Source organism: Lepidothrix coronata, unplaced genomic scaffold (assembly GCF_001604755.1).
Source record: "Lepidothrix coronata isolate B3197 unplaced genomic scaffold, Lepidothrix_coronata-1.0 Scaffold10, whole genome shotgun sequence".
NCBI classification, from domain to species: domain Eukaryota; kingdom Metazoa; phylum Chordata; class Aves; order Passeriformes; family Pipridae; genus Lepidothrix; species Lepidothrix coronata.
In genome coordinates, this window is record NW_016690190.1 from 6534010 (window position 1) to 6540009 (window position 6000).

The following is a 6000-nucleotide window of genomic DNA, read 5'->3' on the forward strand; positions in this document are numbered from 1 at the left end:
TTGACAGTATTTGATTTCTGGCATTGCAGAAAAGGCTGCTAGTAGGGGTATGAGTTTAGATTTAACATTATTCCATTTCTTCTTATTTTTTTCCAGTGTATCTTATGCAAGGTCGAATCACACAAACTTGTCCCATCTGAAAATCTCCATGTAATTCAGAAGAACCAGTCAGATAATATTTGGAGAAACAAGCTCATATTCAGGGGTTTTTTTTCATTTAACTGCAGTATTTACAAAAGACTGAACAACTGTCAGCTCAAACAAAAACCTGATTGACTCTGAAGAAAATGTCTCTATGTAGCTTTTGCTCTCTAGAATTAATCAATTAAGTGGTCAAAGCTTAATTTCATGGAAAAGACAGGAGGCAATGCAACATTTAGCAACATGAAAAGGAGAAGAGCATTCTGAAGAGGGATCTTGATTCCTTTTAATTTGCAGTAAATAACACAAGGCTGCAATAGCACAGTTCAAATACAGTCAAGACTTTAAAATGTGTCAGAACCACACAGCTAAGGCTACAATACAGATTTTGTACCTTTTTCCTGATGAGCAGCTGTTTTAAATATTTATATGGCAGCTCAGCTGTACTCAGCTGAAAAGAAAAACAACAAAAATTGAAAGAAACTGAAGTATTTGTCCTTATGTTTTGCTCTTTATGTTTGATTTATAAACTGATGTGTTTTCCAGTTGCTTCTGGTTTTATGGTATCAGTATGAATTAACAATTCAAAAGCCCCAGCATGAGAGAGAGATTTTACCTCGTTGCACATATCAGGGCTGCAGACCATAACACTTGGCTTTTAGGTGCTGAACTGAGGTAGAAGGTGCCATAGGACCTTTACTCAGTGCTCACCCATTGTGGTGTCTTGTGTGATTGTGGGCAACACGCTTCACTCGTGTTAGCTTCATCTTATCCATCTGTTTAACAGGTGTAAGCAGATAGTGACATGGCTTAGGCTCAAGATGGTGAAACATCTCTCATTGATCTGAATAGTTTTGGATGAGGCCTCAAGTGAAAGAAGGCTGAGTGAAAGAAGCATTCGGGAGATGCACTTTTTTTACCCCTCCACCATGAATTATGCATGAGTACATTGTGATTGTCTTGATTCTATCCTCTGTTTTGAAATCATTCATCTAATTCCTGCAGAATTTTTTTGGTCTGCAGGCTGTTTGCAAGCAGTTCTGAGAATCTTTACTCAAGCAGCTGCTGACTTCCAGGTGGGGCTGAAAAGGCCTTGTCTTCCCCAGAAATCAGAATGGAGGACGGCAACATAGAACCATGATTCTTGCATCTCTTACCTCCTGTCTTTTACCCTAATTCTGTGGAGTTTTATATGACATGTGTTATGCTTCCTTAGGCATACTCCTTAATAACTGGATGAGAATAGATCTGGCTGTGGGTATTTCACTCGAATTTCTCACATGGTTTTGAGAGATAGGAGGAAGAGGAGAAAACATTAGGTTAATTAGGGTGGGATGGGCAACATTAAATGTGCCTTTCTTTGAGTACCAAGGACTTGACCTTAAACAGCAATAATCTTTGTTGTACTAAGGTGTGCTTGTACACACCTTCCTAAATTCTCCTTCTCAAAAAAACCACAAAACCAAACAAACCCAAACAAGAGAAATACAGGTCTTATAGAAGTATAAAAAAACCTTACCATAAGCTCATAAGTTTATAATGAGGCCACAAAATCATAAGTGGAAACCCAAGCTATATGCCCTGCATCTCCTACCAGTAGCACTTTTGATGCTAAATTAGAAGGGGTAAGTTGTTACCTTGCAAGGCTGGGGCATGGAAGGGGGAGGAGAACGGGGTCAAATACAAGAAATGAGAAGATTGCCTGGATTTGCTGTGATGACCTCCTGTCCAGGAAGAATTAGAGTGTAATGGAGAGGAAGGGAATGCCTCAAAGAGAATTTCAAATGGAAAACCACGTGAAGTCTCTACCTGTGGAAAGGCTGGAATGATTTGTTTGCATCAAGTTTCAGTGAGCTGTTGCAAATTAAAGTGGGATTGGGACCTCTCAGAAAATGTTACAGGAACACTGCAGTGAAATTTTTTTTCTGCAGATGAAACACCTAAAGCTGTTACTACTTTCCCTATCATGTATGCTTATTAGAATACCCTTATTTGTGGATTCACTCTACTCTGACTGAATTAAATAGCTAAATAAATATAAAATTAAATCATGTAGTATTAGACCTTTCCATTAAATCCTGGGGCTTGACTCATTTGCATTTTGTTTTGGTTTTATAATGCATGCTTATTTTAATTACTACTGATGCACTTTATTTGTAATTGTCTGTGCAATGCCCAAGCACCTTGCTAAGTGGATAAGGGAAGCACTTTATTCTATAAGAACATAATTAATCCATTATTATTCATTATTATTTTTTCTGGAATGGACTGAAAAGAATCAGGACTTTGAAAAATACAATACCATCAAATTATCTATGGCAAAAATAATTTTAACAGAATTCAGGTTTTCCTTATCTTCACCATTGTTTCCCTCCAGATAACATCTCTCCTAAAGAGCAAAGCAGCAGCATTTAATGACCTGAAGATTGGGCTAAATGCCATAGATGTTTGAAATCAGAGATCTGTCATGCTGTGTGTGTTCACGGTGTCATCAAGTGCCCCATCGCTCTCCTCCTCCCACCTTGCATCCTCCCCCTCCAGCTTCCTGCTGGATTTGGCCTTGGATATATCATTTAACCACTCTGTGTCCATATTTCCCTTTTTGTGATGGCTACAGCCCTACAATTCACCTTCTACAGAACAGTACTTCACTAATATGCAGAGCCTTGCAAATGATGTATGCTAGGTATTGTGGCAGCATAATCAAAGGGGCACAGTGATGGCTGGATAAAAGAGGAGGCGTTTTCCAGCTATGCAGAATTCTTGGTTACCAAGAAAAAGAAGACATTCAGTTTCTTCTGATATCCTGGCAGATTCGTCCTCAATACCCCGTCTTCACTGAATTTTCTTATTACAGAGGATTATGCAACTCTATTAACTCTTGAAGTTTTGTAAGGAGGTCCCCGCATAGTCCCTCATGTTAGGCACAGAAGCATTCTGCTGCATTTTCCTTTGGCATATGCTCTCTGTCAAAACCTGGAAGGTCAGGACTGGTCTTACCGTTTTTGTCCACCAGTCACCACACCCGCACAGAAAAGAGGTTTCTTTCTGATTCTCCTGCTTGTTTTTAGCTTACCAATACACAGGTGTAGGTCTCTGTTTAATTTATGACAAAGATTATTAGTACAAATTAGGCTAATGAGGCTGGTCAAGCAGATTAAAGGTGCAGAAACAGTGATTGAATACATAAGGTCCACTCTGCACAGTAAAAGTCACATCTTCTGGTAGGCATCGAAGCACCATGACACAAGAATTCCAGGCTGTTTTGCCCCGTCCCCAATCATCCAAATCAGGATTATTTTTTATTTTTAGTTAATATTTCCTTAAGAACACGTGCTGACTTCAAGCTGGATTGGCCAGTATGATGTCTATGACCCTTATGTCTTCATCTCCTTTATCCAGCTGAGCTGCAAAGAAACATGATGTCCACTGCAAACACAGACCTCTGCACAGGTCTTGCCTCAGGAGTGAAAGCAGCCTCCTCTGTTCTGCCAGATAAGCAATCTGTGCCCGAAGTCTCTCCTAACAAGGACAAGGTAGCTCTATGTGTGTGTGTGTGTGCGTGCGTACATACATATGTGAGTGTACATATAGCCCCCCTGTTTGTTTCCCAGAATGCATTAATGCCAAGAGCACGTTACTTCCATTGCTGTCCCTGGACTCTCTTCCTGTGAGGCAAGACTGAAATGATGCTGTTCAGTAGCATCTCTGAAAGGAGACAGCATGCCAGCACAGTTTCCCAAATGATCACCTCCACTCTTCTCCAAATACAGATTAGGTGCTTTCATATCCCCTGTCTTTCTGTGTGTGCCTTTTTTCACGTTCCCCTATAACCATGTCTCCTATTGTTAAACAGTGCCAGTTCCTGCTCAATCTCCTGTCACAAAACATTAGTGACACGCTAGGCAATGAGAGGGAGGAAGGTTCCCCCTAAACTTTTCCAATAAAATCATAAGTGTGTGGGATTTGAATGCTCATACTCCCTAGAGTTCACTCTGGGATCTTCCCCCAACACACAGGGGACATATGGCAACATTTCATGATCCCCCAAAGCCATCTCTAAGTGCTTGCTTAGAGAACTGTGAATAGCAGTTCTGTTTTAGGAGGAGTCTGTGAACAGCTTCTAATCCTGGTGATCCTGTTTGCATCAGTTTACATTTCCAGGGCTATCTGTGAACAGAAAAGACTGGAAATACACCTTTCAGCTCATCTGAAACAGAGATTCTCTTTTACACTGCTTGTTTCCCAACTTCAGGAAATCCTTGCTACAGTGCAGGTTTTGCTGATCTGAAAAGGCAAAATGAGCTCTACGCCCAAAATCACTTAAACCCAGTTGCTTTTTGTTCTGTGGCCTTCCACTTTTTTGTATGATCAGTCAAGTCTACTGACATGCTTGTCTAAAACCTGACTGCTCATTATGCCTTCTGGATCTTCAGCACCCACCACTTCCAGTGATTGGAAAGGCTACTGCCTTTTTACCCATTAAGGAAATCATCAAAATTGTTCATGGACCTAAACAGGAGTTCCTGAAAGTAAGTTTATTACCCTTAGTCAGGTTATTTATTGATGAATGTAATAGAAAGCACACAGACAGTTTCTCAGACTCCAAGTTGCAAGTTTGCAAACTCTTCTGGCTGTGAATAAGGAAGGGCAATAACAAATGAAGAAAGCCTGCAGAGAGTCTAACAGAAAAGGCCCTGCCTGTCAGTTCTCTGCTAGCACAACCCACAGTCCCTACATGCCCCAGAAAAACTCCACAATAAGCCTTAGCTTTCCTCCTAAGAACACTAAAGACTCCAAGGAGCAACAAACTTGCAAGGAAGCGGGAGGTTTCTTTAACATCCATTTTCCTCAGAAACTCCTTCCATTGAGTTCAGATTTAACCTTCCATTCACCTGCCCACTACAAGAAGGACATTGCTGAGTTCAGGGAAGGGTAATGAAGCCTGTGGCGGTTCTGGAGCTAAAGTCTGATGAGGAGTGACTGAGGGAGCTGGGGTTGTTTAGCCTGGAGAAAAGGAGGTTCAGGGGACACCCAATTGCTCTCTACAACTACCTGACAGGAGGTTGTAGCAGGGTGACGATCAGTCTCTTTGCCCAGGCAACCAGCGACAGGGTAAGGGGAGATGGCCTCAAGCTGTGCCAGGGGAGCTTTAGGCTGGCTATTAGGAAGAGTTTCTTCACTGAAAGAGTGGGCAAGCTTGGGACAGGCTGCTCAGGGAAGCGTGGAGGCACAAATACAAGCGGACATGGCACTCAGTGCTGTGGTTTAGTGGGCACGGTGCTGTTCAGGCAAAGGTTGCACTTGATGAACTCAGAGGGCTTTTCCAACCGTGTTTCTAACCAGGTAAGCTAAAAATAGGGCCGTTATCAACGGGGCAGCCAAAACTAGCACCATTATTCAAGTCACTTTGGAAAAACACCTCAAAAAGAAATGACTAAGTCACCCTGGATAAGGAAAGCCCAGTGACACCCAGAAACGCCACTCGGGGAAGAGAGCGAACCGGGCGCTGTGGGGGCCGCGAGGGGCTCCTCAGGGGGCTCCCCCCGGCACCGGCGAAGCGGTGGCACCACCACCCACGCAGACGCGGCCGGGCGGGCGGAGGGCGACGACGGGGCGGCTTCCCAGGGGGAGCACCGGGACAGGACCCCCGGGACCGACGAGACCCCCGCGACACGAGGGGCTTCCCCCCGCTGCCGCGGCCCCTCCCGCGCGTGCGCGGCGCGCTCCGGGGCGGGCCCGCGCGGGGGCCCCTCCCCTCCGCCCCCGCCCCTTCCCCTCCCGCGGGACCGCGCGCGGCCGCCGGCGGCGCGGGACGCGCGTGCCCCGTGCGCGCACCCGGGGCGGCGAGAGGCGAGG